Genomic DNA, 13,317 nt, shown 5'->3' with positions numbered 1-13,317 from the left:
AAGAGAGGCCGCGACAGTGAGAGGCCCGTGCACCGAGATGAAGAGTGGCACCCGCTCGCCGCAACTAGAGAAAGCCCTCACACAGAAACGAAGACCAAACACAGCTGAAAATAAATAAATAAATAAATAATTTTTTAAAAAAATGCATTACTGGAATCCCACTTCCAAGTTTATATCCAAAAGGACTGAAAGCAATATCTCAAAGAGATACGTGTATACCCATGCTCAGAGCAGCATTATTCGTAATAGCTAAAAGGTGGAAGCAACCTAAGTGTCCGTTGATGGAAGAACGGATCAACAAAATGTGCTACAATGTAATACTGTTCAGCCTTAAGGGAGGAAATGTATCAACCTCGAGGACATATGCTAAGTGAAACGAGCCAATCACAAAGAGACACATACTGTGTGATTCCACTTACAGAAGGTATCTAGAGCACTCAAATTCATAGACAGAAAGTAGAATGGTGGTTGCCAGGGGCAGGGGTGAGGGGAAAGTAGAGAGTTGTTCAATGGATATAAAGTTTCAGTTTTGCAAGATGAGTAAGTTCTAGAGATCTGTTACACAACCATGTGACTATACTTAACACTACTGAACTATACACTTAAAAATGGTTGATGGTAATTTTTTTTAACCAGTTTTTTAAAAAGTATTTTAATGTGTCACTGGGTGTCAGGAGACCTGAGTTCTGCTAGAGGCTCCAATGCTGACTTGTGCGACCTTCGGCAAGGCACTCTCTGGAACTCAGGTCGTCGTCTGCAAAATGGGACGGTAGAAGAGAGAATACTGAAAACACCAACCTCAGTATGGGGCAGACGGATGTGACAGTGTGTGTGAGCAACGGAAGGCTCTGCAAGTATTAGATGTGGTCATCAACTCAAACTGTGGTCTCTTGTGGTGACTTAAAATTAGATTAAAAAAAAAAAAAATCGAAGGTCTGTGTCAAGTGCCAGAACCTTACAGACAAGAGCCTGCCCTCAAACTGCTCACTAGTGGAAAAAAACTAGAAAAAAATTTACAATATAATGTGTCACACGTCAGCCTAACATATGCCAGATTCAAATACATAGCACTTAACTTCCCTATTTAATGGGATGAAGGCTGGGTATACACTACATGTTGTTTGGGTAAATCAAAAGTCTCAAATTAGTTAGAACACAAGTTTAAAGCTTGATAATTTTTTCAAGGTGTTTAGTCTAAAAAAGAAAAAAAATGTGTGTGTGTATTGCTTAGACTCATTTTTTACTGATATTTTAATTCAACAATTAACTTAATCTATTAATATATTAATTTACTAATTGAATTTAATTAACTTAACTCCCATTTAAAGAAAAGAAGCCCTGGGTAGTTGGAACAAAGAGCACTCCTGCTGGCTGGAATGCAGTCTACAAAGGAAAGCCCACAAGTGCTGGGGTTGGTGGAGATCAACATCCATACTCTGTTGACACAATTATGCCTCCATAACTATTATCCACAGCCAAGCTAGTCTACTATGATTAAGCTTTGTTTCTTTCTCAGTTTTTTAAAACATTTTTTTCCTGGAGTTAATCATTAATTCAAAACAAAAATTTTTTTTTTTGGCTTAGTTTTCCATGTCCCTATAATGAATTTATTCTCCACCACCACCAGAAGTGTAAATTTTTCCTCTATTCATTCCATCTGATTTCTTGGAGACGTCCCTTCTGTCCTCCTGCCCCAGTCCTGATTACTCTCAAAGGCCTGCAGCCAGGTTATGTCACCCTGGGATTTCCTTTCATCATCATCTTGAAGATTCTCTTCATTTTTCACCTCTGTTGAATATCCTGTTTCCAGGATCACGTCTTCCTGTTTCTTGATTTATTCTTGTTTTGGTGTACCACATCCTCCAGACATTTCCTAAGAAAGGGTACATGGGTAGGAAGTAAAATTTTTTAAGATTTCACGCATCTGAAAACATGCTTACTTTACTGAATTCACAATTTGGCTAATTCATAAAGTTAGAGGTCATAAATAATTCGAAAGCATTCCTCCACCATCTTCCAGCATGGCTGATGGGAAGCATGGTACCATTCTGACGGCTGTTCCTTTGAACGTTAACTTTTTCTCTCAGAATTTTTTAGTAACCTTCCTCTATTTACTCAATGACCTGAAATTTCTGATTTTTTTCCCGTCCATTATGTTGGGCACTCAGTGGGCTTCTCATTCTGGAGATGTAGGCCATTTAGTTTTGACTTGATTTCTTGAATTATTCCTTCAATGCTGCTTTCCCTCCACTTTTCTCTATTTTTCTGTAACTCCTCTTAGTTGAATGTTAATCCTCCTGGGCTACTTCTAGCTGTTAAAAATGTTTTCATGCCAATTTTCCAGGTTATTTTTTGGGGGAGGGTCAGGCTGCGCAGCCTGTGGAATCTTAGTTTCCCAACCAGGGATCGAACCCAGGCCCTTGGCAGTGAAAGTGCAGTCCTAACCACTGGACCGCCAGGGAATTCCCCAGCGTTTTTTTTAAAAACAGGATATTTTCTCAACTTTATCTTCCAACCCTTTGATTGAAGTTATTGGTTATCATATTAAGATCTGTTTTATTCTTTTAATATACATACCCTTCTGTTCTTATTTCTTGGATGTAACATCTCCATATCTAAGAATATTTATCATCCTTTTATAAATTTATTTTTATTTATTTACTTTGGCTGTGCTGGGTCTTCGCTGTGGCACATGGGCTTTTCATTATGGTGTGTGGGCTAAGTTGCGGTATCTGGGATCTTAGTTCCCCGACCAGGGATCGAACCCGGGCCCCCTGCATTGGGAATGTGGAGTCTTAGCCACTGGACCACCAGGGAAGTACCTATCTTTTTTTTTTTTTTTAATATTTATTTTTGGCTGCACCGGGTCTTAGTTGCAGCATGCAAACTCTTAGTTGTGGCATGCATGTGGGATCTAGTTCCCTGACCAGGGATTGAACCCGGGCCCCCTGCATTGGGAATGTGGAGTCTTAGCCACTGGACCACCAGGGAAGTCCCCTATCATTTTAAGTTATACTTTGTTTTGTTCTGGTCTCTGTGCTGTTTCTGTATCCTCTAAGTTCCTTTGTTCTTGTTTGTTTGTTTGGTCTTTGTCTTTCATGTTAGAGATTTTCTTCAACTACCTGGTAATCTCTGACAGTCCATTCATGTTTAAGACTGAAGCACTAAAGTTTTCTGGAAGCTCTGTGTTCTGAGACAGGGCTTTGCAGTTGGGCATTACTATAGTGAGTTGACTTTCACTTGGGACTCTCAGCTCTTAGTGGGTTGAATAGCGTCCCCCCCAAAAGATATATCCACATCCTAATCCCCATAATCTGTGAATGTGACCTTATTTGGAAAAAGGGTCTTTGCAAATGTAACTAAGTTAAGGATTTTGAGATAAGACCACCCTGGATTATCTGGGTGGGCCCCAAACCCAATAACAAGTGTCTATAAGAGATAACACAGAGGAGAGACAGAGAGAAGAGGAGAAAGTTATGTGAAGATGGAGGCAGATTGGAGTGATGCTGCTACATGCCAAGGAACACCTGGAGCCACCAGAAGCTAGAAAAGGCAAAGAAATGCTCCCTAGAGCCTCCAGAGGGGACGCGGCCCTGCTGACATGTTTTCAGACTTGATTGATTTCAGACTTTTGACTTCCAGAACTGAGAGAGAATAAATTTATTTTGTTTTAAGCTACCAAGATTTTGGTAATTTGTTATAACAGCCCTAGGAGACTAATACAGTGTCTATAGGTATTTCTTCTTGAGCTGGTCAGTTTTCCCAAAGGATCCTCCAATCTACTGACTGTAGGGTAATATCCTGGCTAGGAGAATCTTAGGGCCAAGTGTGACAAGGGGGCCAGGTCGCACCATCTGTTATGTAGGCTTGTTTCAGCTATGCTTAGCATCCCAGAGTTCAGATTCTTTCTAGATTAGATTAACCTTTCCTTCTTTTTTTTTTTAAATAAATTTATTTATTTCTGGCTACACTGGGTCTTCATTTATGCACGTGGGCTTTCTCTAGTTGTGGCGAGCAGGGGCTACTCTTTGTTGTGGTGCACGGGCTTCTCATTGCGGTGGCTTCTCTTGTTGTGGAGCACCGGCTCTAGGTATGAGGGCTTCAGTAGTTGTGGCACGCGGCCTCAGTAGTTGTGTTGCATGGGCTTAATTGCTCTGCGGCATGTGGGATCTTCCTGGACCAGGGCTCGAACCTGTGTCCTCTGCATTGGTGGATTCTTAACCACTGCGCCACCAGGGAAGTCCCTTATTAACCTTTCAACAAGGTGTATTAATCGTGTTTTAAAAAACTTTCTGTATTTGACATCTTGGGGCTTTGCTAGCCCTGGACAGACTGGCCCTCCCAACACTAGCCAATTCTTAGAGATAGTAAACCATTCTCCTGCCAGTGCACCTTTTATATATAAACAACCGATCCAAAACCCTTACTCCAACCACCTACTTTATCAGGCTCTCACAATTAGAGTCACTATTCCTCTGCCCTCATCACCCCAGGGCCAGATACCAGACAACTAGAGATAGTCCCTGTGCCCCAATGTCCACTGAAATTATTAAACTAGCCAATCCTAAGCCTGCTTACCCAGCTTCACCTGTTCCTTCCTGTGGAAACCAAAATAAAGGCTGTGGCCAAGTTGTATATCCATACAATGGAATACAACAAAAAGGAATGAACTATTGCTATGTGCAACAATGCTGATGAATCTCAAAAAATAAAAAAAAAACACTGAGCAAAAGAAGCTAGGCACAAAAGAGTATATGCTGCATGATTTATTTATAGAATTCTTTTTTTTTAAAATTTTTTGGCCACGCCAAGCGGCATGTGGGATCTTAGTTCCCTGACCAGGGATCAAACTTGTGCCCCCTGCGTTGGAAGCATGGAGTCTTAACTACTGGACCACCAGGGAAGTCCCTAGAATCCTTTAAAAATGCAAAAGAAAGATGGCAGAAAGCAGACTGTGGTTGTAAGATGGAGGGTTGACTGCAAAGGGGCATAAGCTGTGGTACTGGTAAACTGGTTCTAAAAAAAATTTTTTTTTTTTTTTTTTGTGGTACGCGGGCCTCTCACTGTTGTGGCCTCTCCCGTTGCGGAGCACAGGCTACGGACACGCAGGCTCAGCGGCCATGGCTCACAGGCCTAGCCGCTCCGCGGCATGTGGGATCTTCCCAGACCGGGGCACGAACCCATGTCCCCTGCATCGGCAGGCGGACTCTCAACCACTACGCCACCAGGGAAGCCCCCATACTAATTTTTAACACAACCTGACAGTGAGTTGAACCAATTTAAAATTCTTGAAAGTACATTTTGGGGGGGGGGGGGTGACAAAAATGTTACATAATAATACTTCAATTTTCATTTAAAATTGAACTACGTTGAGAAGTATGCCAATATTTCAGTGGTGGATATAATTTGGGATTACAGGTGATTTCTGCTTAACTCTTCATGCTTTTCAAACTTCTCCAGTGAGAAGCATGTATTACTTTGATAATTAGAAAAAGAACAAAGGAGGAAAATAAAGGAGGATTGAATAAATGAAAGGAGAAAACGGCTGAGTGTGTTTGGTCTGTCTCCAGACTCTGTGACAAACACAGAACCGGGCCGGGGTAAGACTAGACAATCTGCTCCACTTCCTTCACATCTCTTGGAGGCCCTCTTAACTCAGGATCCAGGAAGCTTTTATCTCTATATTCTTGCCTTTTTTCTTCTTCTTCTTCCTTCTCTCTATGTCCCCAGTACTGAGTCCCTTTCTGCTTTGGGGTGGGGGGGATACAATGTTTTAAAAAACCACCTATTGGGACTTCCCTGGCAGTCCGGTGGTTAAGACTCCGCGCTTCCAATGCAGGGGGCAAGGATTCGATCCCGTGTCGGGTAACTAAGATCCCACATACCATGCAGCATGCCCCCGGTACCCCAGCCAAAATAAAATCACCTATTTTCAGATAATGGTTTATAGTGGCTTGGTTGTGCCAGGTGCTGCAGGGCCCTTGCCCTTGAGCTTGCAAATCATTCTCCAGACTTTCTCCCTACCCCTTTCCCTTGATTTTTAAAAACTAATTTTTTAAATATATTTTTTGATCAAAAAAGTAATACTTGTTCGCTGAAGAAAACTTGGAACACACAGAGAAGAATAAAAAATGAATATAGGGCTTCCCTGGTGGCGCAGTGGTTGGGGGTCCGCCTGCCGGTGCGGCGGGTGCGGGTTCGTGCCCCGGTCCAGGGGGATCCCACGTGCCGTGGAGCAGCTGGGCCCGTGAGCCGTGGCCGCTGGGCCTGCGCGTCCGGAGCCTGTGCTCCGCGACAGGACGGGCCGCGGCAGCGAGAGGCCCGCGTACAGCAAAAAAAAAAAAAATAATAATAATATAAAAATCATCTGTAATCCTACCACCCAGAGACAGCCATTATTAACATTTGGTTTATACATTCCCAGTCTTTTCCCTATTCATGAATACACAGGTATAATACATGCTTCCCTTCTTTGAACCAAACAGGACATTTATGTGCAATCTGCAAAACTTTTTGAGGTATACCATACAGTCAGTGCAAAAAATGCATGACTCTTAGGTGTACCTCTTGATGAATTTTCCACATAAATACCTACAATATTTTAACTTATTTTCTGTACTTCACAATCTACTATGAACATCTCCCACACGATTAAATTATCTTCTACAGCATAATTTTTTTTTTTGCAGTACGCGGGCCTCTCACTGCTGTGGCCTCTCCTGCCGTGGAGCACAGGCTCCGGACGTACAGGCTTCAGCGGCCATGGCTCACGGGCCTAGCCGCTCCGCGGCATGTGGGATCTTCCCAAACCCGGGCACGAACCCATGTCCCCTGCATCGGCAGGCGGACTCTCAACCACTGCGCCACCAGGGAAGCCCTACTGCATAATTTTTAATGGCTAACTACAATTATAGTAGTCCATCATACTAATGTATTGTAACTTATTTAACCAATCCATCACTGTTAGGTATTTGGATTGTTTTCAGTTGTTAACCACTGCAGTAGTTTCCTGTCACTACTGTAACAAATTACTACAATCTTAGTGCTTTGAGCAACACAAATTTATTCTCTTACAGTTCTGAAAGAAGTCTAAAATGGGTCAGCAGAACTGTGTTCCTTCTGGAAGCCCTAAGGCAGAATCTGTTCCTTGCCTCTTCCAGCTTCCAGAGGCTGCCAACATTCCCTGGCTCATGGCTCCACATCACTCAGGCTTTTACCTCTTGTCATCACATCTCCTTTTCTGACTCTTATCCTCCTGTCTCCTTCTAAGGACCTTTGTGACTACACTGGATCCACCCAGACAATCCAGGATAATCTCCCCATCGCAAAATCCTTAATTTAACCACAGCTGCAAAGTCCCTTTTGCCAGGTAAAGTAACATATTCTTGGGTTCCAGGGATTAGCACATGGACATCTTTTGGGGAACATTATTCAGACCACCATAGCTATGAACAGTCCACTCTCCCACTTCTTTTTCTACCTCTGCTCTTCCTTCTTTTCTCCCTCTCACTTTTAGTGCCTACTAGTTTGTAACTCCATTTCCAGTTCCAAAATCTTTTCCTTTTCTTTCTCTCTTTATAGAATGTTAAGACATAATTTATCCTTGGGAGCTCAGTGACTGTTTCTGATCTATTGACTTCTAATTTCTTCTTTCCCAAGCACCAGCCTTTCTCCCAAATCCCAATCAAGAATGTACAGTTTCTGGGAATTCCCTGGTGGTCCACTGGTTAGGACCCAGAGCTTCCACTGCCGGGGGCCCGGGTTCAATCCCTGGTCAGGGAACTAAGATCCGTTAAGCTGGACGGCCCAGCCAAAAAAAAAAAAAAAAAAAGTACAGTTTCCCTTGATTGTCCCCTTATGACATGAAAGACTAAACGTTTCTAAAACTGGCACACGACCCCTCCCCTAACCTCTACCCCACCTTCCTGCACCAACTCAGCTCCTACACATGATCTTGTTTTTAAAATGATTACTCTCAAAAATACTCAAGGCTGGAGACCTAGGACTCACCTTTCATTCTTCTATCTCCTTTGTCTCTAATCAGCCAATAAATCCAATCAATTATTTTGTGACTTAGCATTCCTCTAATATTCACCTAATATCTTGGCTGTTGCTAGAGTGTGTAATCAGAGGATTTTCTCCCCATCCAAACCATACTGGTTGTATGGGGGTGGATTATCCTCTCCTCCAGGAAGCCCTCTTTGACTGCCCCTTCCTGGGATACCATCTCCCCCTTCTAGAGAAAAAACCCATAATTAAGTGTCCACTATGTGCTCAGCTTTTCAACCATCTTAAAATTTAATCTTTAAAGTATGGTTTTAATGTTTACAAATGAGGAAACTGAGAAGCTAAGTAACTTATGCAAAGTAACAGAGCTAGTAGATGGCAGAACTTGAACCCCAGCCTGACCAACTACAATGCCAAGCTTTTTGCCTCTATTCCACATGACCTCCCTGGAGTTAATGCCCATGGTTTAAAACTTGCCTGTTCATTAAAATCACCTGGCAGAGGGACTTCCCTGGCGGTCCAGTGGTTAAGACTTCACCTTCCAGTGCAGGGGGTGTGGGTTTGATCCCTGGTCGGAGAGCTAAGATCCCACGTGCCTTGTGACCAAAAACCCAAAACATAAAACAGAAGCAATATTGTAACAAATTCAATAAAGACTTTAAAAATGGTCCACATCAAAAAAAAAAAAAAACAAACCCTTAAATAAATAAATAAATAAAATCACCTGGGGGACTGATTCTGAAGCCCCACACCAGAGCTACTAAGATTCTCTGAAGGTGGAGCCCAAAAATCTATTTTTAAAAATTTCTATACTCATCATATGACATATTTTATTATTTATTACTAATTAGTATGCTTAAAATACATGCTTTATTCCACCAACTAGGGGAGGAAGTACTGTCCTATTCATCTTTGTGACCCATCCAGTGCCTTTATAGAACAGGCACTCAAAAATATCTGTTGGTTATTTAAATGCTAAATAAACTATGAGGTATACTGTGAGCTACACTGTAGTAAGAGTTCAGACGATAACAACAATAATAACAGCTAGCACTTACTGAATCCCCATCATATGCCAGGCCCTCACTGTTCTAAGAAATTTACATGTATTAACTTCTTAGGACTTTGCAATAATCCTACAAGGCAAGATCAGGACACAATTTGCAGGGCCCCTTGTTCAAAAATTATTAAGAATTTCAACATGGTGACAGCAGAGCATTAAACCAAGTGAGGGGCCAGCATTTCTAAGCACCTGTGTGACTGTATAGGTCTCACACCTATAAGCCAACCCTGGCTAAAACTATTATCTCCATTTTACAGATGAGGAAACTGAGACACAAAGATATCAAATAAGCATTCCCAGTATCACACTGTTAGTAAGAGAAGATATAAATGTGCACTACCTTAGTTGTAGAAGGCTTCATTGCAAACTCTATATTTACAAAGTTCTCCAGTCCTTCAAGGTTCAGCTCAAAACCCCCTTGTCTACTAAGTACTCTCACAAGTCAGGAAAAAAATCTCTCCTCCTCCTCTGATATTTTAGCTCCATGACAGCATTTGGTTTGAAACTTTCTTATGGACTTTATCACATCCCCATGTTATACCTGACATAACCTGGGAGGTGGGGGGTACATCTAATAAATTCATGTAGTTGAATGAATGAACAAAGAAACAAACTTGTGCATGACCTGAAGACTGGGAGAGATGAGGAGGGAACCTAGGCAGGGGACAGGCCTAGGATAGTGCTGAGCACTTATGCAGGATGAAATTATATGACCGGCTTGATTGGACCAATGGTACACATGGGCCCTAGTGTGGATAACACTGGAAAAGACGGTGAAGTTAAGTTTTACAAAGCTAGACCATCACTTCTCACGGGACATAAGGACGAGTTGCATGTACCCCTCTGAGGTCAGCCAGCTTTGCTCAGGAGGAAAAGGCATCAGGTCATAGAGTGATTGCTTCTCCTCTCGCAGCCAGTCTCCTCACACATAAGCACCATGGGTTAGTGGGGGGACTGAGCTGGAGAATGCCATCTGATCTCATCCATTCACCAATTCATTGTTTAACAGATACTGGTGAACAACTCCTGTCATAAGACACTTGCACCGAGCACTTTCCCAACTCCCATTCATGCTCAGATCACCCAATGGTATGGCAGAGATTCTCCCATTTCACAAGACTAAGACGTTAAGTAACTTGCTCAGGATCAGACAGCAAGAAGTGGCAGAGTAAGACTGAAATCCACTTTCTCTCTTTAATTTCAGAATTTGTTCATTGGACATGAATATTCCTGTTATAGAGAATAGCATATCAAAACCCATGGACTCCATACACAGCTCAAGAAATACAACCTGAAGCCCCTGTGTACCTCTCCACATTCACTAAACCACATGGCCTCCAATTCCTCCTACTTGGGAAACACTGCAAATGGCATCACCATCCAGAAATCTAGCAGGCACCAGTGACACCTCCCTCTCCTTCCAATCAATTACCAAGTTCAATACCTATCTCTATTTCCACTATTCCTTGTACCTTTCTCCTTTCTACAAGTATCAGCTCATATCTGGATTATTGCAATGGCCTCCTAACTGGTTTCCTTGCATCTGCTCCTCTCTTTCCAGTCTTAATCTTCACATTGCAACCAAAGACCTTTTTAAAACCTTTGAGTAGCTGCCCTCTGGTCTTAGGATATAGACAAAAGCATTGGCATGTGAGGCTCTCACATGGTCTTTCCCTTACTCAACACTCTAGCTTTGTCTCAATCCCTTGTTCCCTGTATTTTGGGTGTGCCGGCTTTCTTGCAGTTTCTTATAATCTCTGAGCTCCCTCCCACCACAGGGCCTTTGCACATGTTTGTTCTTCCCTTCTCCACCTGAATTAACTCTTCCTTTCTTAAGTACGCTTTCCCTGAGCCTCCTGGCTGGGTCATTCTTTGGTATCTCTCACTTTTACAACTTTACATCTGTTTGTGAGATTAATTGATTAAAGTCTTTCTTCCCTAATAGGCCAAGGGCCAAGAACCACTCGCTTCGTACAAAATACATGCTAAATAGATAATAGCCAATGTATATACAACATATACAAGATGCCAGGCAGTGTTAGCTCTTAACATGTATCAACTCACTAAGACCTCCTAAAAGTTGTGTATGAGGCAGGTACAATTATTAGCCCCACTTTACATAAAGCAAAGAAAATCACACAAGCTTAGAAGTGACAGAGTTGGGTTATGAACTCAGGCAGTCAGTTTCTGGAATCTGAGTGCTAAGCACTCACATTATCGCGCCCAGTAGCATCTGCTGAATGCATGACAGTGTTGGCTGTTTTTGATAGGGACTACAAAGCACCTATCTTAGCTCAACTAAAAAATCATTTCAGTTGGCTGTGGTAAGGACCTTATGTTTGACTGGAACTTTGCTGCAAAACATTTATCTTCCCAGCATTTTATTCCAGCTACTTTAAAAATCCATTTCCCCTCACTGGTAGTATCATGACTGATGTTGAGCTGATAAAAGGACAGGAGAAACTTGGCTTGGAGTGAAACAGAACTGCGGATCATTTGTAGTATGGGTAATACTCATAAAGACAATACAAAGATTTTGATGAACGTCATCCCAATCTTCATTGATTCCTAATAAAGTTACACACACAGGGCAGTTCTTCATCAGCTGATAGATGAAGCAAAAGGCTGAGATTAAAAGGACTGCTAAGCCACAGGAAATCAAATAGTCACAGGATGGGTAAGGAACGGTGTCCCCACACTTCCAGCTTTAGAACTCCAGATATTTCTGGCAGAGAAAGATCTCGTCTTCCTTTAAGGAATAAAGGTAGCTGGCCAACCTTTCCTAATTCTTTTTTTGTGTGTGCGCTGCGTGGCTTATGGAATATCAGTTCCCCAGCCAGGGGTTGAACCCAGGCCACGGCAGTGAAAGCACGGAATCCTAACCACTAGACCACCAGGAAACTTCCTAACTCTTGGTTGGAACTTCTCAACAAGGACAGAGTTGCTCTTAGGTTTTCCCAGTATGGCTAGAGTAGAGCAATTTTTCCACAAGCTGAAGCTATATGGCAAAGAGCTCTGTAAGCTAGCTGCATCCAATTAACCCTAGATCAATATGGTGAAAATGTAACAATTCTGGAAATTCTTCACCTGGAGCCCCTGTACCAATGTAAGGGGAAGTCAAGAAACTGTACGCACATTTTCTTTATGTTCATTTTGCTAAGAAAATCTTTCATTAGTTTCTTTGAGGGCTTACAACTAAAAAGGCTAAGAACCACGATTCTTTATGCCTGTACACACATTCTTTCTGGTTCACGGTTGCGCCTTTATAAAAGTGCCACGTTCGCAAGATGAAACATTTCTATTCTTTCAAGTACCTAATAGCTATGAATGGGAGTGTAAGAGAAATCCAACTGTCCAAACCACATAAGTTAGACCTTATAACAGCACAGGCCTCAAATTATAAATAGGTCTAAAGTAACTGTATTAGCATTCACCTCCTTGGAGGAGATGCGTGTAAGGCCAAGAGCAGTCAGGAGCGCTTGAGTCCAGTCCCAGTAAGGCCACTAACCGGCTGAGTAACCTTGGACAAGGTGCATACCCTCTCTCGGCTTCAGTTTCCACATCTGCAAATTGGAAGTTGAACCGCATGGTCTTCAAGGTCCTTCCCAGCCGAAAACCTGGTACCAAGTAGGCCTAGCCATTAAAGCAGCTTCCTGTCGGCGCGGGGCAGGGTTTTAACGGTCCCCCCCTCCCCCGCTCGAGCCCGCGAAACCCTCTTCAACACGCCCCTCGGAGTGACTGCGCTTTCCCAACCGCAGCCCGGACACGGCTCCGCCCCTTCCCGGGGGCGTCCCGTCGTGCACTGCGCCGGGCTTCTAAAGCGGTGGGGCACCTCCCGCCTTTCCGAGGCCCCGACCCCAAACTCCTCTCCCCAGTTTTTTAGGGTGCCCTATCCTATCAACGTCTAGTATCCCAGCCAATCAAGCAGGCCCGGAGTCTTACCTTCTGTCCACCCTCCTCCCAGCGCTCAGACGGCCTCAGCTCACGGCCTTTACCAGGCCAATCCAATCAGCGGCAGGCTCTGGCCGGCCTCACCCCAATCTCCCGCCCCTCGGCCAATCCGCGCCCCCATCCCGCTGCCCGCCCAGCCAACCCCGGGCCTTGAAACCAGCGAGCGAATGGGCGCAGGGCGGCCCTTCAACGCTGACCGCCGGGCCAATTGGGGATTCCGCGTGGCCACAGCGGCAGCCAATCGACATGTAGCGCGGTGCCGCCGCGGAGAGGTCCGGCCCGAATATCCCTCCGCC

Source organism: Aethalodelphis obliquidens, unplaced genomic scaffold, assembly GCF_003676395.1.
Source record: "Aethalodelphis obliquidens isolate GAN/ISIS:26980383/991018 unplaced genomic scaffold, ASM367639v1 scaffold89, whole genome shotgun sequence".
Lineage (NCBI taxonomy): Eukaryota > Metazoa > Chordata > Mammalia > Artiodactyla > Delphinidae > Aethalodelphis > Aethalodelphis obliquidens.
Note: the sequence above shows the minus strand (reverse complement) of the source record.